We start from the raw sequence: 27,438 nt of genomic DNA, 5'->3' as shown, positions 1-27,438 counted from the left end.
CACTATGTATAATTCAAATACTTTGCACTAAAATGTCAAGATTTGGACCTGAATCTATCAACAACACTACTAAATACCCATATACACTGGTTTTCAGCTGAAAAAAGTGGTTTGGGGGTTTAATCACTCATACAATCCTGTTATCAGGAGCAGGCCATACAATAGTCAACATACCTGTAGCTCGAATTGTGTCATTCTTGAAAAGTTAGCAATATAGCTTGATTGTTATGTTGACAACACAAAAGCTGTTAGCTGTCGGTTTTAATTTCAGGTGGAGGAAGCCACTGAGACAAAAATTCAAGGTCTCACAGAGGAGATCTTGAATGGTGGGTACACAGGATCAATCACTTTGGAGAAAAAGGATGAAATAATCCGGTATGTTAGAGGTGCTGGTGCTTAATTGTACCGTTTCACAATCAAAAATGTGTACGTGTCTGTGTGTGTGTGTATTGGCATGAAAGTTTCTAGATTTCAAAAACCATAAAAGCTACAACACTACACTTTGGCATCATCACCTGACAACATGGTCAAGCTATAACAATCACTTTTTCATTACATGATTTAACCATCGTCCTATTGAGAAAAAGTCATTGTGTCACTGTATTACGCATAAACGTATGCCTGACCAGACTTTGTCAATTTCTTATTCCCTTTAGCTGCTATTGTGCCACAACTGGGTTCCCATGTTTTGGGAGTAAAATGGCCTTTGTTAATGAAATACCATACACCAACTGCTGATTAAAAACATTTGGTGGCTATACATGGCTCTACACATATGATGATGAGTAATGCTGCAAAATTTGGTTTCATTGTATTCCCAAATAACCTTACATTCTCCATGAAATCCTTAAGTTTAAGTATTCTGTGATTAACCATGTTTATGCTTGTTTTAAATGTTTCTACATGTGTGTTCATGTGATTTATTACAAAAACAGTGCCGTTTCCAATTCTGCTGCAGTTAAGGGATGGCTTGAAGCTGTATGGCTTGTGTGATATCATGGCCAATTACCCAGATATCTGTCAGCCTTTGTTTGTGCCAGGGGTAGAAATGATACTAAGTGCAGCATAGATACAAGTTTAAGATTCATATTTTCTGTTGCATCATGATAGTCTTTTTTCAGTTCTATATGACTTAGAAGTTGAGTTCAAATGGTTTACTCTGTGTGCTTCAGTTAGTCCTAAATGCAAGAGTGACAAGTATCTACTTACTTGTTTACTATAAATCCAACTTCTTACACATGAAACTTTACCATCATTAAATACCATAAGGATAGGGGAGGTAGGAGAACTTATCTCCAGAGTATCACTTAAATGGGATCGCAAACCAGACAAACATTAGCATTACTTGGGGATGTGGCAGGATCCTTGTTAGAAGTAAGTATGATCGCAAGGTCAATGTTACCAACTGATTAATAAATTATTAGTAATCAATTGATTACTGCATTGCCACATAATCTGAACACTGAGAATTAACTTTTCAGTGCAACATGTAGGTGTTTTTATATGACTGTGCACATTACCAAAATAGAAGGATAATACAATTTAGATAAATCCTCTTTAAAATGAACAACTTTACCCACCTGAGTGTGGCTGAAATACATGGTAATAGGACACTCACCTGAAACCATCTGGATTTCAACAGTACTGCTTCATGCTAAAACATTATACCAAAAAAAGGCAATGTTAGATGCACCCCCAGTCTCTCAAAAGATACAAAATTACAAAATCAATGACTTTGGTAACTGCTACACCTCCCATGTAGTCTACGTGCTTAAACATCTTAGGTACCTCATGAATGATGGACAAAGTAAAGGCCAAAGGAGCTCTGTAGCAATGTACAGTATAATACAGCATTTATAAGGTCCAAAACAATGGATTATTCTCAAGAGGTTTTGATAAATCAAATATAACATTGTAAATATGTAATATATTCTAGAACCTATCTTGTCAGCTGTAATCTGTATCACCTGAAAAACTTCCATATCGTGCAGTACTTAAAATGTTACAATCGATCTGAATTGCCTCTTATTTCAGATGAAACTGAATCAGGGATGGAGAAAGCTGCACTTCAAGTTTAATGAAATGTAATGTTCAATTGTCATTCACTGTATGACAAATAGTTGAAAAAGTTTTAAGGAGAAACACTGCCACAGATGGAAAAACAAATACATTTAAAAATAACACCTGGGGGCGCTAGTGAGATGAGTGCAGTGGAGACGTGTTTTCTCGAGGCTCACACAGTTCTACTGATATAATCGCCTCTTTAATGCTAGACTCTACGTTTTTGCTCTAAGAATCTTCGCCGTCAGTTTATCTTTTCCTCCACCGAAAACGGACGTTAAAATGTCACTTAAAACTGCACGAGCCGGAAAAGGAGCTCGCCAGCTAGCCGAACCTACCGCTAGCCGTGACCTCGCTAGCAAGAAACCCACAGACATGTCACTGCTCGAGGAGGATGAGCTCCCACCTATCTGGCAAAAACTGTCAAACAAGCTCCTGCAGTCCTTTAACGAACGGTTCGACAAGTTCGAACAGAGTTTCCAGAGTCTTTTGTCTGCCCAGCAAGTGCTCACGGAGAGGCTGTCCGCCACCGAGAATCAAGCCGCAGACCACGAGCAGCGCATTCACGCCGTGGAAACTTCAGTCACCGAGTTACAGTGGGAAAACAAAACACTAAGGGCCAAGCTGTGTGATCTAGAAGGGAGGTCCAGGCGCCAAAACATTAAGATTGTTGGCATCCCAGAAGGTGAAGAGAAAGGGAGGCCAACCGAGTTTGTCTCCAATCTGATTCCCAAGTTGCTGGGGGACGACAACTTCGCTAAGCCGGTAGTCATCGACAGGGCGCACCGCACACCACAGCCCAGACCATCAGAAGGCTCTCGACCCCGCACGATAATAGCACGGGTGCACCTCGCACAGGAGAAGGAAAAGATTCTGCGGCTCGGGAGACAGCAGTCAATGGAATACGAAGGAAACCGAATCTTGATTTTTCCCGACTATACAGCGGAGGTGATGGAGCAACGGCGGGGCTTCCGTGCAGTACAACAGCTGCTGAGAGAGAAGGAGATCCGGCACTCGCTGCGGTTCACTGCCAAACTCCACGTTCATCATCAGGGGCAAGTGAAGGTATTTAACGACCCGGCTGAAGTGAAGAACTTCATTGAGCAAAAACTTTGAAAGGCTACTATGCGAAATGCAAATGTAGAGTACGTTCCATGGTCACTGAATTGTTACAACGGCGATTGTTTTTCTTTTCTTAATGTTTAATCTGTTCTGTACCGTGTGTGCCAACGAGGGGCTGTGTTTTGGAGAATTTCTCCCTGCTTTTTCAGCCGGTGGTCCCAGATGTGGATGAGGGTAACTCTGCTTCGTTTGGGGAAGCATTGGGTGGGGGTTTTGTTCATGTACTTGTTAACTGTTAATTGTATTTTTTGTTTGTTGATGCTGCCTGCCAGGCTGAGTGCTAAGTTTGTGTTCGCTTATAACGTAATTATTATTTTGTTGGTCGATATTCAATGTCCTGTTTTGAAGGTATCATAAATGAGTAATATGCTTGATTCTATATCCTTGCTCTCCTGGAACGTTCGTGGTTTAGGTCACCCGGTTAAGCGTGGTAAAGTATTTGCACACTTAAAGACAATGAAATCCGACATCATTTTCTTACAAGAAACGCATGTTAAAGCCACTCAGCACAGGAAACTGAGGGCCAACTGGATCTCACAGGTCTATCATTCTCCTTTCACATCTAAGGCTAGAGGCGTGGCCATCCTTTTCCGTAAGACTATACCTTTCCGTTTTCAGTCATCCATAATTGATCCAAATGGCAGGTTTTTAATCCTAACTGGATATATAAATGAACGTAAATTGTTCAATTTAATTCCTGATAATGACTTGAGCCATATAATGATCGGAGGTGACTTTAATTGTTATCTTGACCCATATCTGGACAGACTATCCTCAGCTCCTCCCCCCAATATTGTGGCTGTTAAAACTCTCAATAATTTGATGATGTCAAAGAAGGTGGTGGATATTTGGCGACTGAAACATCCATCTGATCGTGATTATTCCTTTTATTCTAATGTACACAAGTCCTATACACGGATTGACTACTTTCTAGTCGACTCTAGACTGATCTCCAATACTGACAATGTCAAATATCACAATATAATAATATCAGACCATAGTCCGGTTGAGTTGAACCTCCGAATGTCCCTCCCCAGACAAGCCTATACCTGGCGTTTCAATCCCCTCTTACTCCAAGACCAAGCATTTAAAAAACACATAACGAATATTTCACAGTTTCTTGAGACCAATGACAACGGGGAGGTGAGTGACTCAACATTGTGGGAAACACTTAAAGCTTATATTAGAGGCCACATTATTTCTTATGAAGCTACATTGAAAAGGGCTAGGAGAAATAGATTGGAGGAGATTGATGGAGAATTGCTGGTTGCTGAACAGGTTTATAAAAGCTCTTTGCTCCAAACAGATTATAATAATATTCATGAATTGAAATATGAATACAATTCCATTCTGGGGGAACAGATTGGTAAAACACTTCTCAAACTTAAACAGAGACACTTTGAGTTTGGCGACAAACCACAAAAGTTATTGGCAAGACAATTAAAGGGAGAACAAGCGAAACGAGCCATCTATAAAATTAAGTCTAAATCTGGCCTGATGCTTACTGACTTGAAGGATATCAACAATTGATTTCAGGAGTTTTACTCAGATATTTACACGTCCAAATCGACAGCTACACAGGAAGACTTAGATTGTTTCTTCGAACCGCTTCAACTCCCACAATTGGATGCCGCCTTCAGGGAAAATTTGGACTTGGATTTCTCGTCATCTGAGGTACAGGAGGCAATAAAAGCATTCCCTTCTGGAAAGGCGGCCGGACGGGTTTGGGCCAGAGTTCTACAAGGCTTTTTAAAATGCTCTCACACCTATATTAATGAGAATGATTTGCGATACTTTTAAAAACAAGAGGCTCCCAGCCTCCTTGAGCGAAGCAAACATTTGTGTCCTATTAAAAAAAGATAAAGATGAAACGGATCCTGGCAATTACAGGCCCATTGCCCTGCTAAATTGTGATTTGAAAATAATAACAAAAGTATTAGCAAAAAGGCTGGGCAACCATATAGCAAGCATAATCCACCCAGACCAAACAGGTTTTGTTCCAGACAGGTACTCCTTTTGTAATGTCCGCAAAATTTTAAATGTTATGTACGCTGTTCATGACAAAGAGGATGACCCTGCTATACTATCTTTAGATGCGCACAAGGCGTTTGACATGATAGAGTGGCCCTATCTAATTGAGACTCTCAGGAAGTTTGGATTTGGGGATACATTCATAGAATGGGTCAAAATATTATATAAAGATCCAAAATCCTTCATCCTTACAAATGGGGACAGATCCAAACCGTTCACTTTGCAATGTGGTGTTCGCCAAGGGGACCCATTGTCCCCCTTGCTATTTAACATAGCGCTGGAGCCCCTGGCGATTGGAATTAGAGGACATCAAGACATTAAAGGTATCAAACTGGGAGGTATTGAGACCCGTGTGACCCTGTATGCTGATGACCTTCTCGTCTGTCTTGGCAACCCAGCATCCTCCATTCCCATCCTTCTTGAATATATAAACTCCTTTGGGAGTATTTCTGGTTATACCATAAATTGGAAAAAGAGCGAATTTATGCCTTTGGTAGATAAATTCACCAACGACTTTTTGGAAAAACTGCCTTTCCGTGTAGTGAAAGATCGTTTCACGTATCTTGGCCTTAAGCTCACGAGAGATCCAAAACATATTTTTAAATGCAACTTTACAGAATCAATAGAAAAACTCAAAGAAAATATTGAGTCCTGGAGAATATTGCCCCTATCCATGATAGGACGGGTAAACGCAGTCAAAATGGTAAGCTTACCTAGGTTTCTATATCTTTTTCAGAACCTGCCCATATATTTAAATGCATCCTTTTTTAAGAAGCTCGATTCTATCATAGGCTCTTTCATATGGGGTTACAAATCACACAGGATATCCAAGCCTCACCTACAGAAGCCCACTAAAAAGGGTGGTCTCGGTTTGCCAATTCTGAAACATTACTACTGGGCAGCTAACTCCAGAGCTCTTACTTACTGGAATTGCAGTGGTGCAGAGGCAGATAAGGACCCTTTGTGGCTACAACTTGAGGCCTCTGCTGTTAAGAATTCCTCACTTCCTGCACTTTTGTTTTCCAGCCCTACCCTCATAGACAAGTCAATCCGACAGAACTTTACCCTAAAGAATTCTTTGCGAATATTAAACCAGATAAAAATGGCTCGCCGGGCCCCTAGTGGCTCCATACATGCACCAATTTGCCAAAACCACACATTCAAGCCTGGACAACTGGATGGGGTTTTTGCAGTTTGGAGAGAGAGGGGAATCAGAACTTTCCTAGATTTGTATATTGATGGCCAATTCGCTTCATTTAGTCAACTAAGAACTAAGTTTAATCTTCCAAACTCACATCTTTTTAGATATCTTCAAGCCAGGCACTACGTTCAGGAAGAGTGTCAAGACTTTAAGTCCCCCACCACCACTCACCCTCTCCTTGAAATGTTCTTGCTCCCTCCTGACTCCAAGCATCTAGTATCAAAATTTGTAGAATGTCTGGCTGATCAGGTTTCTTCTGACCTCATTAGGGAGGCCTGGGCTAGGTACCTGAATTCAGATATATCAGCTGAGCTCTGGGAAGTGGCAATGACTCGGATTAATTCTTCTATAAATTCACGTTACAGATTAATCCAGTACAAGGTGTTGCATAGACTGCACTACTCAAAAACAAAGCTAAACCGCATTTTCCCATCGGTCTCTTCTCAATGTGATAAATGTGGCGCTGCTGAGGGTTCACTGGCGCACCTTTTTTGGTTTTGCCCTACTCTGTATAATTTTTGGAATGCAATTTTTCAGTGGCTCTCAAAAGCCTATTCTGGAGACATTCAGCCAAACTACGATCTGGCCATCCTTGGATGCTCTGCAGAGACTCTTAAGCTTCCTTATGATACACAAACTGCTCTACACCTAGGGATGGTGGTCGCTAAGAAACTTATTCTTTTGACTTGGAAGTCTACTTCTCCACCCTGCTTTACACACTGGCTCAAGGAGATGTTGTCTGTTATTCAAATGGAAAATCTGCGTCTCCACAAAGGCAACACACAGAAAAGGTTTGAGAGAACATGGGGACCTGCTTTGGCACAGTGCAACATATCTTTAACTCCACAGCAACTCTGACCTACCTGGCTACATCAGTTGATGTAGTATATTACTCTGTTCACTTGTTCATGTTACTTGGCCCTATCTCTGAGATGAGGCTATTGTGAGAACATTCCCGAAAGACCATATATGTAATTGAGTAATCTGTCTGGCAGCTTGTTTTTTTATTTCTGTTTGTTTGTTTGTTTGTGGTATGTGTTTTTACCCTATGTTTTGTTTTTGAATTTGTATTATGTCCTGTCAACACTTTGTTATGTTTCTGAAAATTGTAAATAAAGTATAAAAAATAAAAAAATAACACCTCAATTCTAAATATAAAGATGTTTGTTCAATTCTACAAACTGTGACTTGGTCTTTTTCATATGTCTACATGTACAGTATATGGCAAAGCAGTTGGTGCTCAGACTTACCAACATGACAGTTGCTCACTGAATGATTTGAAGACAACGACAGTAAATGTCTCGACCATGGGAGTCTGACAGCTCTGTAGGGTCCACAGCAGCTTGTAGTTCTGTCATATCTTGCTCATTTAGGGGCGTGGGAAGTTCTGGAAGAACAACCCCAGATTCTGGTAGGGCCTCATCATGGTAAAGGGCACTCTCCCAGTCTATGTCAAGTTCTTGCAGATCCTAACATTCAAATAGCAGTGTAAGCATACATTTACAGTGCAGTATTCAAGGACGTACTGCCTGAATCAAAGTATGTTCAACAGAGAAAAGTAAGTGTGTACCTCAACATTCTCAGCCTAATCTGTGCTGTTTTGCAGCAGGCCCAACTGCCACAACTCCTGAGGGGTGGGTGATGGTTCCATCCTTCAGTGAAGGTGTGAAGGTCCCTGCAGAGACGGGGTAGGAACACATAGTGCACCAGGAAGATGTGCAGTGCGTTTGTGATATCCAGTAGTCCCTCTTCTTCAAGTGTGTACAGGACATCATAATATGTGCTAGTTACTGCTGTCCACACAACACGCCACAGCCGTTCGATTCTGTTGTGGAAAAAGTAATTTGGAAAACAAGCAGTATGTCACTTTTTGAGTTAGAAACAGTGTTAAGGGGTACAAGGGGCACTTCAATGTTTCATAATAGTCACAAGTCTTGAAAGCCACCCAGTCACACATCCCCTTTAAGAGGACAATAAATGCCGAAATGTTAAATAGAATTTGATGGAATCAAAAATGAAAAAGACTGCATTAGAGAAATGAGTGTGCAGCTTTCCACTCCTTCCTTTGGAACCAGAATATTTTAAGTATGGCTCAATTTGAATGATTACAATAAAATGTCAGACCAGGAGCTTGACACTTTAGCTCAGATGCCCCATATTGGCTACAGGTTAGTCATGGGAAGACTGAGGTCCTTAGGCCACAGGGTACAGTGGAGCCGAATGAAGGCAGCTATGCACAGAGTAGATGCAGCCAGTTTACTCTATGTAGTGTAAAAAGAAAACAACTCTACTGCCATTTCACTCAATGTTGAGTTTTGTTTTACTCAATATAGAATTGAAATTAACTTAATATGGAGTTTTAATTTACTCAATTGTCACAGCCCGGCTCAAGGATTGTGACAAGGAGGGAGATGACACGAGTGGACTGTTGCTCTTTCAGGTTTTTATTAACAAATTAAATTATACTCAACAACACAACGTGTGTCCACGAACAAAAACAGAACAGGATGCTTCAGTCAGGAAGATCCAACCTCGTCCCGCCAAGAGCGCAAGACCCAGAGATGAACGTGGCAAGGCTTTTTAAAGGGCCCAGCACACCTGGCCGAGGTGTGCACTGATTCCCACTGACGTCACCTCCACCTACAGCTCAGGGGAAAAGAGAACAGGGACACCTAGTGTCCAGGCGAGGGTGGAAGGGGTCGTCACACCCCCCCCCCCCCCATAAGAGAGGGGTTCCCACCGGGAATCCCGACATACATACACATACCAATGTTTTTTTTTTGGTAATCCCACAGACATACACATAACATACCAATGTTTTTTTGGTAATACCAACCATTGTACCAACAATACCATCAGGGTATATCGTTTCTCAAATAGCTCAAATTAATATTACAAACTAATTTACTTAACAATTTGACTCTATTTTGTAGTTTACAATACTCACCTCTATAGTCCACTCACTCTGCTCCCTGCCACCCAGCAACTCCCGACGTCTGGAGAAGCACTTTTAAGCGAGGCAGAGGAGACAAATAGTTGACTGAGAAGACAACTGTAAAATACTCAAGAGCAAGGCGCTCGAGACAATGCATCCGCCACAATGTTCTCAGAGCCCTTGATGTGACGAATATCCAAACAGTAGGACTGCAGAAAAAGGAACCAACGCATCAATCTGCGATTAGGGCAAGGCAAGGAATGAAGAAAAGTAATGGGATTGTGGTCAATGTATATCAAAATGGGAACGCTAGAATCAACATAAACTTCAAAGTGTTGTAACGCCCAGATCAGAGCAAGACTTTCTTTTTCAATAACAGAATAATTGAGTTGGTATGAATTGAACTTTCTGGAGAAAAAAAAACTCACAGGGCGCTCAACCCCATCACTGTCACCCTGAAACAACACAGCACCTGCATCTACGTCACTCGCATCCACCTGCAAGGCAAAAGGACGGTTCATGCAGGGTGCCATGAGAACAGGGGGTGAGCACAGAACTGTTCTGACACTATCGAAGGCTTGTTGGCAGGAACCTGACCATATATATTTGGCTCTAGCCTTCAACAGATCTGTTAAAGGAGCAACAACAGAAGAGAAGTTCCTGCAAAAACTTCGGTAGTATCCCACCAAGCCCAAAAAACGCATGAGCTCCTTCTTGGTGGCCGGCACTGGATAGTTTTTAATTGCAAATACCTTTGCCTGAATAGGCCGCACTTGCCCTTGCCCTACCACTTTACCCAGATAGGTAACAGTGGCCTTGGCAAACTCACACTTTGCCAAGTTGACAGTTAGGTTGGCGTCACGCAAGCGGTCAAATAGCCTTTTAATTCGGCAGACATGATCTTCCCAGGTATCACTATAAATCACCACATCATCAAGATACACAGCACACCCCTCCAGCCCAGACACTACCATGTTCATAAGGCGCTGGAAAGTTGCCGGTGCATTCCTCAATCCAAAACTCATCACGGAATAGGAAAACAGTCCAAATGGGGTAATAAAAGCAGAGATCTCTCTCCCTCTCTGGGACAGCGGTACTTGCCAATATCCTCTGAGCAGATCAAATTTGCTAACAAAATTAGCTGAACCAACCTGATCTACACAGTCTTCCATGCGTGGCAGTGGATAAGCATCAGGTTTTGTTATACCATTTACTTTACGGTAGTCAGTACAGAACCGAGGACTTTTATCTGATTTATCCACAAGCAAGCACGGAGACGCCCACCTGGAAGCTGACGGTTCAGCAATGCGATTGTCTAGCATGTACTCTATTTCTTTCTCCATTACCTTACGTTTTTCCTGAGATATCCTGTAAAACCTCTGGCGGACTGGTTGTGCATCACCTACATCAATGTCATGCTCCAACAAGTGTGTACAAGTTGGAACATCATTAAACAAACATATATAGTTGTTGAGCAAAACAGACAACTCAGCAGACCGTTCACCGGACAAATGGCCAAATACTGAACCCAAATCACGTAGTGACTCTGACTTTTTCAACCGACCACGCAGCCGGCTTTCATCGGGTGGAACCACTCCATCTTCCTCCTGTACAGACATCTCAGCAGCAGGTGAGCGTCTACCAACAGTGTCTGTCATTAGCACAGGTTTCACAGTGTGTTGCGGCACACTCTCACAAAATGGCGACTCACGAGTATAATAAGGCTTTAAGAGATTTACATGGCAGAGCTGAGTTGACTTTCTACGTTTTGGCGTAGACAGCAGGTAATTCTGCTCAGACAACTTGCGCAAAACTGTAAAAGGGCCGTGGAATTTGGCTTGAAACGGTGAACACACTAGTGGCAACAAAGCCAGAACCTGGTCACCTGGACTGAAGTTGCGAGTCTTGGCCTTACGGTCATAAATATTTTTCATTTTCCTCTGAGCAGATGCTAAATTGTCCCTCGCTCTCTCCCCAGCAAGATACAATCTATGCCGGAAACCATTCACATAATCAAGCAGATTAAGGGGTGGTTCAGATTGAACAATTTCATCATGCAGTAATGTTAAAGGTCCACGCACCGTGTGACCAAACACAAGCTGGTTTGGACTAAAACCTGTACTCTCCTGAAGTACCCCTCTGGCAGCCAACAACAACCAGGGTAAACCTTCCTCCCAATCCTGACTCAACTCTACACAATAGCTACGCAACAGAGATTTGAGTGTTTGATGAAACCTTTCCAACACCCCTTGACTCTGAGCGTGGTATGCTGAAGCCTGATTATGTTTTACACCCAGCTGTTTCAAAACCTGGGAAAAGAGAGTGGATGTAAAATTTGTGCCCTGGTCACTCTGGATCACCTTGGGGATCCCAAAAACAGAAATAAACTGTGTTAAAGCCTTAACCACGGATTTATAAGTAATGGAGCGTAACGGATATGCCGCCGGATATCTCGTGCTCTGACACATTACTGTCAGCAAGTAATTACTTCCCGACTTTGAGCGTGGTAAGGGACCAACACAATCTATTATTAAATGCTCAAAAGGCTGAGAAATGGCAGGAATGGGGAAGAGAGGAGCCGGCTTAATGGTCTGGTTTGGTTTACCGGTCATTTGACAGGTGAGACAAGTTTTAATATAGCGAGATACATCCTTCTTCATGCCTGGCCAGAAAAAATATCTGAGGATGTATTCATAGGTTTTACGAACACCCAAGTGTCCCAACTGATCGTGTGAGGTCCTCAGTACCTCTTCGCGAAACTTCGACGGAACCACAACCTGAAAAACCGGATCACCGACACAGTTAAGCCCATGAGGAACCCATTTCCTCACCAACAACTGATCCTGACACAGATAACCAATAGCAGCACTCTTCACATCAGCATCTGATAGCACTTTTTCAAATAGCCCACTAAGTGAAGGATCAGCTTGCTGCTCAGTTGCCAGTACGGTGTGAGAAACTGATAACAAAGAGTCAGGCACGGACACAGAGCAGGTTCCAGTCCCCTCTGTCATGCTCTGTTCGACTTCAGGTTCTGCCTTCTCATGGCACCTAGCTCTAGTAACTGCACAGGCCGTGAACACATCCGGGAAACACTCTGCACTCTCATCCGACTCTGTAGTGACAGAAGGAGAGGATGTCACCACCGGAGATGGCAGACAGCTAGCCCACACACGGCTACCACACAGATCATTCCCCAGAATAATATCCACGCCTGGGATTGGCAATGCAGGGCGCACCCCCATGGCTACTTCCCTCTGTACCAAGCCACAGTCCAGTGCTAACTTGTGCACTGGAACAGGCAACACAGTCAAACCCATTCCCTGCATCAGAATGTAATCTCCAGTGTCAGTGTGCTGAGAAAATGGCAGCACAGAGCTCAGAATATATGAATCAAAAGCTCCAGTATCTCTCAGGATTTTCACTGGCACCTTTACATTACTGCCCACTAACGACACTTGACCATCAGACACAAAAGCAGAATAATCAGATTTAACTTGGGTATGCTCACCTGAAGGCTTCACCTGTTCACGTGGAGCATCAACACAGGAAGGAATAGCACAGTGAGAGTTAACACCCCTTGGACTTAGTGTTCTGACCGGAGCCGTCAGTGCAACGGGCCTCACATGTCCGCGACCAGAACCACCTTTAGCCCCTGATTTAATAGGACATTCGGCTTTCCAATGTCTTCTTCCTTTACAATAATTACACACTTTATTCGGATCAAACTGCAGCTGAGAGCGCGGGGACCTCTCTGGTTTATAAGTACGCGGGTTGCTTGCCTCTTGCCAGCGTTTACCCGCCGTGCGGAAATTACGCTCGTCCCCTCGGGAGCCAGTATCATCTGGAGCCCTGTACTCACTGTACCCGCGGTGCGTCAGTACTTACTCATCAGCCAGAGCAGCGGCCTCCGTCGCGGTTTTTACTTTACGCTCATTTAAATACATAGCTATCTGAGAGGGTACCGTATTTTTAAATTGCTCCAGAACGATTAAATTACACAAATCGCCATAACTGTCCACGCTCAGTGAATTACACCACCGATTGAAATGAGTGTTTAGGTCTCTGGCGAACTCCATGTGGGTCTGTTTACCTGATTTCTCCCATGATCTGAATCTCTGGCGATATGCTTCAGGCACCAGCTCGTATGCTTTTAACACCGCAGCTTTAACCATCTCATAGATCTTACTATCAGCAATACTCAGCGCGGAGTACGCCTCCTGAGCCTTACCTGATAACACGCACTGCAACAATAATGTTCTTTCGGAATCTGTCCAGTCTCTACTGTCGGCGACGCGTTCAAAGAGAGAGAAGAACGTGTCTACATCCCGTTCACCAAACTGAGGAATGAGACGCAGACAACTTGTCACATCAAAAGCGCTGTGACGGCGCAGGAGAAACAGGGACCTGGCCCCCAACCTGAGACAAACTCAGTCTGCGAACCTCCAGCTCCATTCGTTTAATTTCCCCATGAGTCACATCCCGCTGTAACAACAGCAGCTCTTTACGCTGTTCAAACGTTAACGCAGCCTCAGAGACAGACTGAGCAGTAGCACCAGACTCTGGAGAAACAGCAGTCGGGAATTTAGTGTCAATGACTCCCATTTCCAACAGATTATCACGGAGGATACTCCTGACATTCTCCTTTAAACGTTTATCCCCGACATCCATCTTGAAATGATCAGCTATTTTAATTAATTGATCCCGCGAACAGCGGTCTAATAATTCCTCCGACGGAGCACTCAGAAACTCCTCCACGGTAACCATGACTGAATATTAACAATTTAACTCTTTGCACCGGCGGTCACACTCCTACAGCCGTACACAGCAACACGTCACTGCAGCGCTGTCCCGCTGACTGCCTAACCAGAAACTGACTAAAGCTCCCCCCTAGTCTTCAGATGCTAGTTGTGGTGGGTATTTACGCACTGAATCCCGCAAACCCGGTGAAGCAACCAAACTGGCGACTCCACCTGCAGCTTCGGACGTGCTCCCGAGACAACTGCTCCAACCACTTTCACACCACACTACCGAACCCCAAAGGGAGTCCGCCCTTCAGCCTAACCGGGACAGAACGGCAGCAACTTACGACCGTATACAGGCTCACTCGAGCTAAACGCCACCAGGAAACACCCAGCACAGCAACACAGAGACTTACAGAAACAAGCCAACTCAGTACAGCGTCAGTTCACTTACCGGAACATCTCCCACACAACCAAACTACGCCGCTCATTCACAAAGACACGAGGCGCACAGCTGACTTGGTGTGTGACGTCACACTACACTCACACACTACCTGTCTCTTTCACAAAATCGCCGACTCCGCCCTTCAAGCTATTCATAAACGCGGAGAAAATGCGTGCAACGGACGAGCCCCCATTTGTCACAGCCCGGCTCAAGGATTGTGACAAGGAGGGAGATGACACGAGTGGACTGTTGCTCTTTCAGGTTTTTATTAACAAATTAAATTATACTCAACAACACAACGTGTGTCCACGAACAAAAACAGAACAGGATGCTTCAGTCAGGAGTCAGGGAGATCCAACCTCGTCCCGCCAAGAGCGCAAGACCCAGAGATGAACGTGGCAAGGCTTTTTAAAGGGCCCAGAACACCTGGCCGAGGTGTGCACTGATTCCCACTGACGTCACCTCCACCTACAGCTCAGGGGAAAAGAGAACAGGGACACCTAGTGTCCAGGCGAGGGTGGAAGGGGTCGTCACACAATATAGAATATTGTGCATGTGTCCAATTGTATTAAAATTACTCCTAACAAAAAATACAAAAAAAATAATTCTCATGGCTTTGTTTCATTAACTGTGATGATTCATTATTTTTTTAATCAACCACAAATGTTTTGTGGTAATTTATTGCTTACTTAAAAATCTGAAACTTTTTTATTCATGCATTTTCTGATGACCTCTCACGGCCCACCTGCAGTGGCTTCACGGCCCACCAGGGGGCCGCGGCCCACACTTTGGGAATGACTGATGTAGGGTAATGCACCATAAAATGATGCTTTGGAAGCAGCTTCTTGTTTGGAAACAAATGTTTGAATAACCTATGGTGATCTGCAATCAAGTGTTTTAAAAAAGTAGTAATACCCTTTGACATATCATTTGGACAAGAGCGTTTAACACCCATCACATATGGAAGAGTAGGATTTGTTTCCATTTTTTGGCAGTGTTTTGCATGTAGTGCTTGAGTTCACATAACTATGATTGGTGAATTTTCATTAAATTGGGTCTGAAAGTCCTCTTTTTCGGCGAGACAAAAGCGGCAACAATATCTGGCACTGAATGATTCTACAAATCCGAATAAACAATGAAGACCAAGGTTGTATCCTGTTACTTGGACTATAGTTCCAAACACTGGCTGATCATATAAGTGGAACCTAATTCCGTCTCTCTCCAGTATTTTTATATCCTGTACCAGTGGATCAAGTATTTTTGAAAAGCCATACGTTTTGATGTCTTGGGCATGAAATAAAGCGACAAAATGAATATTACGCAAACTTGAGTTGTACTTTGGAGAAAAATTATGCAAGGTGAAATAGATTGCTCCTTACCTGTTTTGATCCCAGAGGATTTGCAGTTTCGAAATCATCATAGAAAGGCTGAATTTGTAATGCATACTTGTGTTAAAAGATCTCCATCATAAAGAAGATTTTCTTTAGAACTGGAATTAGTCTGCATCATCTCTTGTATATTAGGATGTTTGCAAATAAACTGTAATGTTTTCAAAATTGGAATGTAAACAAATTTATCAGCAACAACAACCTGATCATATGCTCCAGTAGTCCGATTACGGAGAGTATCAAATCTTGTACCAAGAACAACTTCCTCTGGGTCTAGCCTTCCCCACTTCTCTGTAAAATAATGCCTTCTTTTACTTTCAGAATTTAATTCACCAAAAGGATTTTCCATTTTTCAAAACACTGATCAATTTTATCCTCAATGTCACTTTTGACAGGCTCCTGTAAAGACAGACAACTTTTCACAGATTCTTTTAGTCAATTATGGATATCATCGACAATCTCTTCCATGGAAATGATCAAAGAGTTAATGGTTGTTTCACTGACACCGGCCACTTTAAGTTCAGCTATTGTTGCCGCGCAACTGCCTACAAGACTCTTATTGATAAGAACCGAGTATGAACTTGTTGATGGCAAGACTTCAACATGACTTGTTAACGCTTCAGGTTTAGATGGGGCTTCACCAGGATCAGAACAAGGTCTGTGTGCTTTATTGAGATGCTTTCTAAACCCAGAAAAAGTGCCATAAACTTGTGAACAACCAGCCTGACCACATTTAAGATGCAGTGTTTTCCTCAACAAAGTCCCTAGATCAACTTCAAGTGCTTTGTCAGGGAATTGGCATTTGCCTGAGGGCTTTTGCCAACAAACCATAACACCTCTGTATGAACTCAATGCAGCATCCGAGCCCTCAACTCTGAAACCCTAGGATTCACCTTAGTGGTACCAACATCGATTTCATAAATGGTGGTTTGGAAGAAGTTGGGCACATTTAACAGATCCTGGTTGTATGAGGTACAGATGACAAAATGAGGTTTGAAAAGCTTATCGAAACTGGCAAGAGAGTCTGATTACTTGCAAGGTATTGCATGTTTGTCAATCACATGAAGAGCTTGTGAATCACACTCTTCTTGGTCCCCACAGCAAGCAGATAGGGTTGAAGGCTTTCCATGATGCTGTCCAGATGCCCCTGGATGCTGGTCCCAGTCCTGTAACACAAGAACTGTTTTAGTATGGAATTGCAATAAGATACATTTCACACAGTTTGAGAAACTGTTCAAATTACAGATAAAGATTTTTTCTTGTAATTTCTCTGAACTGGAAACTCGCCTCGATGAACTTCACAAGATGGTCACAGGCTTGACTGGCTGAGAGTTTTCCTGGTCTCTTGCGGCCATGGGGTGATGGTGGTAGAAGGTGGACAAAGATAAAAATATAAAATATAAAATTAGTATAATTATTTTATTGCAGCGTACCATTTTCTATTTCCAATGTGGATTCGGCATTTTGAACCAGGTCTTAAAGCTCGCCTGTCTGTGCGAGACCACGGCTTTGTTCAAGGACTTTCTGCTTGTAAACAGTAGGCCACTTCTCCAGTAACTTTGCAGAGGCAGCATCAGACTGAAATCCTGCTCAATCTGTACACAGGATAGCATAAGTCAAGACAGAATAGTAAATGTTATGGTGTGGAACTTTTGACAGAGATATAACAGCCATATCCAGACTATTGTAGTACAGAAAACAAACTGACACGACTCACATACCATTCCTGCTATGTCCAAGAATCTTTGAAACGCTGCGAATATTTCAGAGGACTTCACTGGGTCCAGAACCATCTTTTGGCGATAGGCGAAGGTCTGCCTCATCTTCTCCTTTACAACTGCTTCATCCGTGCAATGGCCTCACAACAAAGGCTGTGGTTAGCCAGCTTTCTTATCTGAATTTGTCTCCTGTGAACAACTATGACATTGTCACCGATGATATAAGAAAAAATGCATGGAAACTCTGTGGGGATGGCTATTAGGTCTGACAATTGTCCTCTATAATCCCATTCCAATTTCATTCCTTACAAATTGTATTATTCAAATGTTTCCAGTACTGTACTTCACCTGGTTCACTGTAGCCTCAGCCCAACCTTCAGTGACACAGAGGTGATTCAAGAATCTTGACCATATCGCGTCTTCTGCTATCCGTTAGACTTTTTGCCCGAGCATACTCATTCATGATCCTCTCTCCTCCAGGTTTGTTCTTCAGAAAGCCTTCGATCATCTAAGTGGAGGCAATAAAAACTGAATGGTCATAGAATTAATAAAATATAAAATATTATATAAAACACCACGACTTTCTTTCAGCTGTCATTATCACTCAATCTTCAAGTTTGCCATTTGTTTAAACTTTCTGAAAGGGTGCAGGGAAATCTGTGGGGCTTACTTGAGCTAGATGAGTATCTGCAGCTCTATTTTTTGTTACCGGACTATGCTCCAACATGATGGTGTCATCAGAGTCTACCTCATTGTCTCCATTGGCGCTTGCAAAGGAGCTGTTTGTAGAGAAGCTCCACGAATCTAGTAATCATGTTGACATTTAATAGTTGTGGTTAACACCAACTATGACACAATTTAAGTCAAAACTTTAATGTGGACTTGTTTATGACAAGCAGTAGGGTTGGGCTGGTGGACAATACCATCATCAATCGACGATGGCTGACAGCCATCATGATGTTGGCTCAACATTGTGATATATCTGCTTGACCAACATATTCAGAACATGTTGGGATAGCCAGTAATAAGCGACTCACCACTGGAATCTGGGCCTTGAGGTAAACAAATCTCCAGGACACCGATGTCTTGTTTCTTTAAAAGAAACTCAAACACCTCCTCATCAACTTCAGTGTTTGATTCATCATAAACCTTTAAGTCCAAGGTTGGAAGGTCAAATTTCCTGGCAACTGTAAAAACAAAACAAGTTTGCACAAGTTTATAATATTTAATATTTGGTTGAAGTTTTATATATTATATGTGTAGAGAAAAACCAGAACAACAATGAAATAACAAGGTAATTTTTACCTGAACATTGAACCCTGTTACCATCTTTCATCATAGCAGACAATGAGTACATAGAACAGCAAGTAATTATTATTAATTACACTGTGTTTTGCTCAAATAATTCTTACTGTCACACAATGCATTTACGTTAGGGGCTAAGAGAAGACACAGGACAGAGGATATGACCCAGTGGCCAAAGTCTGTGATAATTTTTAAGATAAACAAAACCAACAGTGTCTATTTTAAAATGGAACTTGCCTACCACAATAGCATGACACATCTCAGTCCGACTATGTGAGACAGAATGTGGAGACACACTTGGGCTACATCTATACTGCTGTGCTTTAGTTTGAAAATGTGCTGGTTGTTTTCTTCCGGAAGGGGGTCAGGTGATAGGAGCATGACGAATTAGCGAAGGCTACGTCATGACCAAATAATGGAATAATCTGTAGAATGGAATACAGCTTCTTATAAACACATATACAAGGAAAGCCTCTCTCATTATTTTACTTACCACAATCCAAAAAGGATTTAAAGGTCAGTTGTGCCTCATAACAGATCAGAATCAGAATCAGAATTCTTTTTATTGCCAAGTATATTTACACATACAGGAAATTGCCTTGGTGTGGTTGGTGCCTTTGGACATAAAAACAACAAATTGGACATAAAACAACAATATATACAGAAAAAACAATAGGTTATGTTATGGGCACGTGCGGTGCTAAGGTGCAGTGATTGGTTCCGGATAGTGCCAACAATATATAAGTTATAAGTTATGTGCGGGGGGGGGGGGCAGAGTCAGTGTGATGCAGGGGGCTTGTTTGTGAGCCCCACTGCCATGGGGAAAAAACTGTTCAGGTGGCGCGAGGTTTTGGTCTTGATGGCCCGGAACCTTTTTCCAGATGGGAGTCTCTGGAATAGGTGGTAGCCGGGATGGGAAGGATCAGCAATGATCTTGCCTGCTCTCTTCCTGGTCCTGGAGTGGAACAGGTGTAGGAGAGCCGGCAGGTCACAGCCGATGACCTTCTCAGCTGACCGAATGATCCGCTGCAGTCTGCCCTTGTCCTTGTCCTTGGCAGTGGAGGCAGCGAACCAGACGGTGATTGATGCAGTGAGGATGGACTCAATGATGGCTGTGTAGAACTCGACCATCACTTTCTGCGGCATGTTGAATTTCTTCAGTTGCCGCAGGAAGAACATCCTCTGCTGGGCCTTCTTGGTGATGGTGGTGATGTTCTCAGCCCACCTCAGGTCCTGTGCAATTATAGTCCCCAGGAATCTGAAAGACTCCACTGTTTTAACTGGGGAGTCGCACATGGTGAGGGGGGGCGGTTTGGGCTGGGCTCCTCCTGAAGTCTGCTATCATCTCTACAGTTTTCGAAGCGTTCAGCTCCAGGAAGTTCTGGCTGCACCAGGAAGCCAGGCTGTCAACTTCCTCTCTGTAGGCGGCCTCGTCCCCATTGGAGATTAATCCAATTAGGGTTGTGTCGTCTGCAAACTTCAGGAGTTTGACAGAGTGGTGGCTGGAGATGCAGTTGTTGGTGTAGAGGGAGAAGAGTAGAGGGGAGAGCACACAACCTTGTGGGGCTCCAGTGCTGATGGTCCGGGGCTCAGAGACAAGCTTGCCCAGCCTCACGCGCTGCTTCCTGTCTGTCAGGAAGTCAGTGATCCACCTGCAGGTGGGCTCAGGCACGCTCAGCTGTGTCAACTTGTCTCGGAGATGTACTTCTGATGATCTCTGTATTTCAACCGCACAGCCTGCATTCTTGATGACAAGAAAAATTACAAGAGGGCAATTACAGATTAAGATGAGCAGTACAAAATATGTATATAATTTTACCTATTAAAATTAGGATATGATGCATGGAGTAATGCTATGCCTCCATTGTGGTAAATACAGTATCTTCATTATAGGATAAATGAGGTTTCAAACACATATATTACACTGTGTGGACACTGAACAAACCCCATAAAAGATGTATCAAAATTATACATTTCCATCTTGACAATAAATGCTTATGATTGATAACAAGTGTCAGCTATTGGTCATTTATCGGTCAACTCTCTCTGCTGTTGTTCTGCATTTATGGGGTGGGCGTGTGCTCATGTCAAGGCCAGCTAGATTTATCAGTCAACCCACAGCCATGCTCTATTCAGAGTCAAACACACATGTAGCACTGACCGCTAACTGACCACCTATTGTAATTATCCTCTGTTCAGAGTAAAACACACGTGTAGCACTGACTGCTATGATCCTGTTCAGAGTAACAAAAGTGTAGCACCGACAGAACAGACCACTAACTGACTGTTATTAACCCCTACGTTCAGAGTAAAACACAGTTGTAACTGTTACAGGTACCGGACTGTGGCACCCATAAACAGCTATTCTTTATTAACAATTTGTACTGTCCCTTTTTGGTTTTTAGAGCAGTTGCACTACTGTACAATAATTGTCTCTTCAGACACATGTTATCATGTTCACAGAACACACAAACAAACACAATTCAACCCTTTACACCATTCATCACTGTCTCTGTCATTGTGACATATTTGCATCATAAATGCACGCTCAATGATACCACAGTATCCCCAGGACAACACAACAGCCCAAACGCGTACACTTCAAACCTTTTATACACACAATGCAAAAATACTGAACTTATTCAACAGGAACAAAAACACACAAAATCTGCCTTTTCATATCGAGCTAACAAGCTAACTTTCTTAAACTAGCATGTTCGCTAACTACGTGCACCAGGTCACTCGGCCATTCCGGCTACACTCGGTGAGCACCAAACTCATATCAACAACACAAACACAAAACAAAGTTAATTCTCACTTTCAACCAACACACAGCTGTAAATTCACTCTGTTTTCGTGACATGACAAACCTGAAAGACAGGAGACAAGAGTGAGAGACATGGAGACGTGGCTTGCCTCTGCTGAGTTCCTCACAGCTATGAGAAACAGCTCAGCTCACGCTAAAAAGTAGCAGTGCCTTGGGCCAGCCATGGTCTCACACTGACCCCTACTGACCGGGAGGTGCCGCAATAGCTCAATCATCTTGGTCGTGACTTTAGTTTTTGCGCTCAAAAATAATACAAAAGATCATAGTTCCAAAAGGCAAAAGAAAATACACACACTTAAAAGTTATTATTAACAGTGTTAGGTTTCTGTTAATATGTGCCCTTATACTGAAGTCTATGCTTTATTATGAAATGACTGGAGCGTGCGCAATAAAGGGAATCACTTCCGGTTCAAGTAAACACCGATGATGGCTGCGTGTGTTATTCCTCCGTGAAACAAGGATATCGGTGCCCGGTTATTCAACCCTTAATGATGGCAACCCTAACAGGTTATAGGCCCAGGAGGGAAGGTGGAAACCGATGGAACCGTTTATGATTCGACAGAGATGAAAAGAATTACAAGCTGTGGGAAACAAAGTTTTTGGGCCACATGCGACTTCTCGGACTGAGAGCGACCATCTTGGATATGCAGGACAATACATGACTTAAGTATAAATAAATAAATGTATAAATAAATAATAATAAATAAGGAAAGAAATACAGAAATACAGAAATAAATACAAAAATGTATAAATAAATGTCTTAAATATATTTCCACATTTATATATTTCTGTATTTCTGTGTCCGTATGCTAATGAGAAAGGCGGGCCTAACCTCAGTCTCATGCAGGATTGGTCACAGGAGTGTGGTGATCCAGTCCTACTACTTCTGCCTTTCAATGCTGACTGGTGTCCAGTAGCTGTTTGCAGTGTTGAGCCAGTTCACACTTAAAATTAACTAGTTAGTTTAGGTTATTTTTTATTGGGATGATTTAGGTGTCGGTAGTCCTGAATGTGAGCGTCACGTCTCGTGTTGTACTGAGCACAAGGAGAGAGCAGAAAGGAGGAGGAAACAGAAACTCCAGCTCGGTACAAACCAAGTGCAGCTTCTGCTCTGAACACCGAGCAGCTGTGACCAGAGAAACCCACAAACACATACAACACATTTTTGTTGCTCCTAGTATTTCACTGATGGTCTGTTACGATGATTTATAAAATATATTAAAATAATAAATAAATAAATATATATATAAATAATAATAAAACTAAAATCATAAATTAAAAACAATCTTAATTAATCACATTCTTCATATGTAAATTGATTCGTTCAACGCATCGTTCACAAAAATAAATAAATAAAAATAAATGAACGCGTTCACGTACGCGTTAATATACAAACGGTCTCCAGAGGCGAGATAATAGGCACGGCGTGATTGGACCAAGGTGTAAGTGACCTATTTTTCAAACTGTCAGACGCGTGTTCCTGAGAGGTCCTGCTGTTTTCATCTGTTGGATGATTCCCCCCCGATAGTTCCCCGGAGTTCAGGTGCGTCCCTCTCCAACTAAACGCTTCAATCACTCGGTGTCCCTCAGTCTGACTTGAAATAATAAATAAAATCGTACAGCATATTCGCGACATCACAAAATCCTCCCTTGCAGCTAAAACATCACAAAGCAGCACCAGCTGCTTTCCTCAGCACTTCGCGATGCGCATCATCCCTCATGAAGCCCCTTAAAATTCCATCTATGGGACACGGCATCTCGCGCAAAAAATGTGTATATAATATGCTTGATGAAAGTGCCGATCTGACCTGCATTCTGGTCCCATCTGCACGATCACTGAAGTGATATCACTTTCTTCAAAAAATAGCTAGTGCATCCCTCTGATTCTCTTCAGTTATTCACAAATGCACTCCATCTGTGAGTTTTTGGGGATTTTCAAGGATAGTGGCCGCAAGCGCTGGCCCCCTCCTTCCCAAGTTGCAACTGGCTTCTACAAAACGGACCTTCTCCTAGCCATTGTCCTGTATTCCTCATCCCGGAAACTTCCTCTATCAAAAACAAAACATGGTTCTTTCACCAGCATAAACAAGTCTAATTAAAGCAAACTTTTGCCTGCACTCTATTCAGCTCATGCATTCAGGATAGGAGCTGCTACTTCTTCAGCCAACCAAGGTGTTTCCTCTGGTTCCGTACAACAATTGGGAAGATGATCTTCTTCTGCCTTCACTTCCTATATCCGTCCTCATATAAAAGCACTCCTTTCGAATCAAAGTTTTAAAAACCTGATGTCGGTAAATCTTGCATATAACTGGTGGTGGTTTTGTATTATCTGCTCGCTCTTTTGAGTCATGCTAGCTATACAGATAACTTCTCATTAAACACACACCTGGGCACTCTCCTCACTCATTGCCTACGCGGTCTTGGTGACCCTGCTTGGTCTGAAGGACCCCATACGTGCTTCGCGACGTATGTGTGCACACTGTATTTAATTTCGGTCCAGCGGACCTTAATTTCTGTTTGTCATGCGACTTAATTTCTGTTACGGGGGCTGTACCGATTTGCATTTCTGTTGACATTTCATTTTATTTGGTCTTGGACCTTAATTTCAGTTGGTCAAATGACCTTTTATTTAAGTTTGGTCCTTGCTGACCGTTTATTAAGTTCTACATTTAGATCTTGAACTCACCATGGCTTTAACTTGGTCCAGCGGACCTTTATTTAAGTTTGCCATGCAACTTAATTTCTTTTGGCGGTGGCCGTACCGTTTTAATTTCTGTTTGTCATGCGACTTAATTTCTGTTGCGGTTGCTGTACCGATTTGCATTTCTGTTGACATTTTTATTTTATTTGGTCTTGGACCTTAATTTCAGTTTGGTCAAATTACCTTTTATTTAAGTTCAGTCCTTGCTGACCGTTTATTAAGTTCTACATTTAGATCCTGCACTCACCACGACATTCACTTTCGGTCCAGCGGACCTTAATTGTGGGTATCAAGCAACCTAAATTTTGTTGCGGTTGCTTTACCGATATATATAATTTCGTTAGCATTTTATTATTTAGTCTTAGACCTAACTTTATTTATGTCTGATAACCTTTAGTTATGTTCTACATTTTAGATCCCATATCATACCTGCACATATGATCTTTTACTTGTCGGTCTCCAGACCTTTATCTCATGACATGTTCACTCGGGCTGCAGATGCACTCTAACGAGTCATCTCTATAATTCTATCCGATAAATGTTATAACGATTGTCTGTTTTACCAAAGCATGTATTATTTTGCCTAGAATACTACAACACGAGGTAAGACTCATCATTATCTCACTTCTCCTGATCTACCTTCTTTGTCTTACTTTCTTTTGGGGGTATTCCTGTTCGATGCTCTGCTCCACCCCCTTCTAATCCTGATGACATCTCACAGGGGTCTAAAATGCCAAAGACTGTAAACATTCACTTTGCTTCTGTGCATTTGTCAAATAAACATTGTTAAATTATGAATCAAGTCTCTCCTGATTGAAATGAAGCTTAAGCGTAAATTCAGTCAGGAAGACTTAACCTGCATGCTGATCAGCTGATTGTGGGCTTAACCTGCATACTGATCAGCTGATCGTGGGTGTTCCTAAATGTCCAATCAGGTCTGCCGCGGTCTCTTTCAGCCAATCATTCAGCACCTGTCAAACTTTAAAAATCCCTTCTCCTCTCTTCCGCAGTCAGCCGTCTTTCAGTGACGCGCATAACCCCTCCTCCACCTCAATCTCCTCCAGTCTCCAGCAGAATATCATCACCTCTTCCGGATCCCGACCTCAATTGATCGTATGCATAATCCCACATTGGGCGATCATGGACCTTGATGATGGATCCCAATAGTATCAGTGGATCATGACAAGGGATCATGGATTACGGCGGCACCCGATCATGGTGGCAGCTGATCGCAGACTAAAAAAATCAACAAGACTGCCTGACAATATACCTATTACTCGTGGCATCCATTGCACTTCTGTCCGTCCTGGAAGAGGGATCCCTCGCATGCGGCTCTTCCTGAGGTTTCTACGTTTTTCCTGTCAAAAAGGTTTTGTAGTTTTTCCTTACTCTTGTTGAGGGTTAAGGGCAGAGGATGTCACAATTGGCGAAGTCCAATAGGACAATTCTCACGAATATGGGCCATCCAAAACAATCGATTGACTGATGAACCACCACCAGTGTCTAGACCCCGGGGGGTATTCCTGTTCAATGCTCTGCTCCACCCCCTTCTAATCCTGATGACATCTCACAGGGGTCTAAAATGCCAAAGACTGTAAACATTCACTTTGCTTCTGTGCATTTGTCAAATAAACATTGTTAAATTATGAATCAAGTCTCTCCTGATTGAACTCTTAGTTTCGATGCTGGTAATATAAGCCAGGTAAAACTGTGATTTGCATACAAAAATTTTGATGGAACAAATTATTTATTTCATCCACCATGAATAAATCCAAGTTTGACTTGCAATGATGCTGATTGTTTATTTAAAACTGTAGATGGGCCCATCTTTTGTAACTGCTCTGGATATACAGTATACTGGGGAGTAAGTATCTTACAGTAATAAAATCTATAGTGAAGTGGATGTTTATCTAGTAAATTTGAGCAATACTATAGATGATTCATGTTTTTAAGATACCTTATCAGTTTGTGATTTCCGTCGATATGCCATAAACTGTTCAGTGCTGGTACAAAGTAATTCCTGCGCCTTCGTGGGTTCAGCTGAAGTGTGCGCATCAAAACTCCATTAGGATCCACGCGCCTCATGGATTCCTGAACAGCCAAAATCTGGAATAGCAGTCTAAGAAGGAGCTTCTATCTGCATTATAGGCAATTAGGACACTACTTCATTCATCAAAAACTATATATGCATATATATATATTCTTCAGAGAGGAAATGTTATACCATTCCTAATATAAAGAGTTATTATTGTAGGGGTATAATGTACGATGGAACAATTAAGTTAATACTAAACGCAGTACAATTACAATGCCATCTTCCGACGAATGGTTCTCTCGCTCATGCTGAACAGGTGTGCTATGTCCCCAGCTGTGTGCCCCAAATGGAGGTGAGCTTCGATAATATCGGGGGGCAAAAAGTATGACGGATGTCCAAAGGTTGCGTCTTCGTCTTCTGTCTCTGAGAGGATGCAGAGTTGCCGGGCAACTTCTTGAAGACTGGTCCACACTGCTGGGTCAACTTCCACTTCCATTTCAGCGTTGAGCTGAGCTAAATCGTTCACCAATCCATCCAGACGAAATTGAATATAGTCCTTGGGTGCATGGTTCTCTACATCGTTCGCTAATGACCTTAAACCGTTTGCGATGCCTTGTAAAAAAGACGACATTTATAAACCACTGGTGGATAAAATACATACCTAAAATGTAACTGGTTAAACGGGCTAATATCAAACAGCTACTGGTCAACAGTCAGCATTGAAAGGCAGAAGTAGTAGAACTGGATCATCACTCTCCTGTGACCAATCCTGCATGAGGCTGAGGTTTTAACCGCCTTTCTCATTAGCATACGGACACAGAAATACATAAATAAATAAATGTGGAAATAAATAAATGTGGAAATATATTTAAGACATTTATTTATCCATTTCTGTATTTATTTCTGTATTTATTTATCCATTTCTGT

The sequence above is a fragment of the Hippoglossus hippoglossus genome, chromosome 13 (genome assembly GCF_009819705.1).
Source record: "Hippoglossus hippoglossus isolate fHipHip1 chromosome 13, fHipHip1.pri, whole genome shotgun sequence".
Taxonomy (NCBI): Eukaryota; Metazoa; Chordata; class Actinopteri; order Pleuronectiformes; family Pleuronectidae; genus Hippoglossus; species Hippoglossus hippoglossus.
This window is presented reverse-complemented; position numbering follows the sequence as displayed.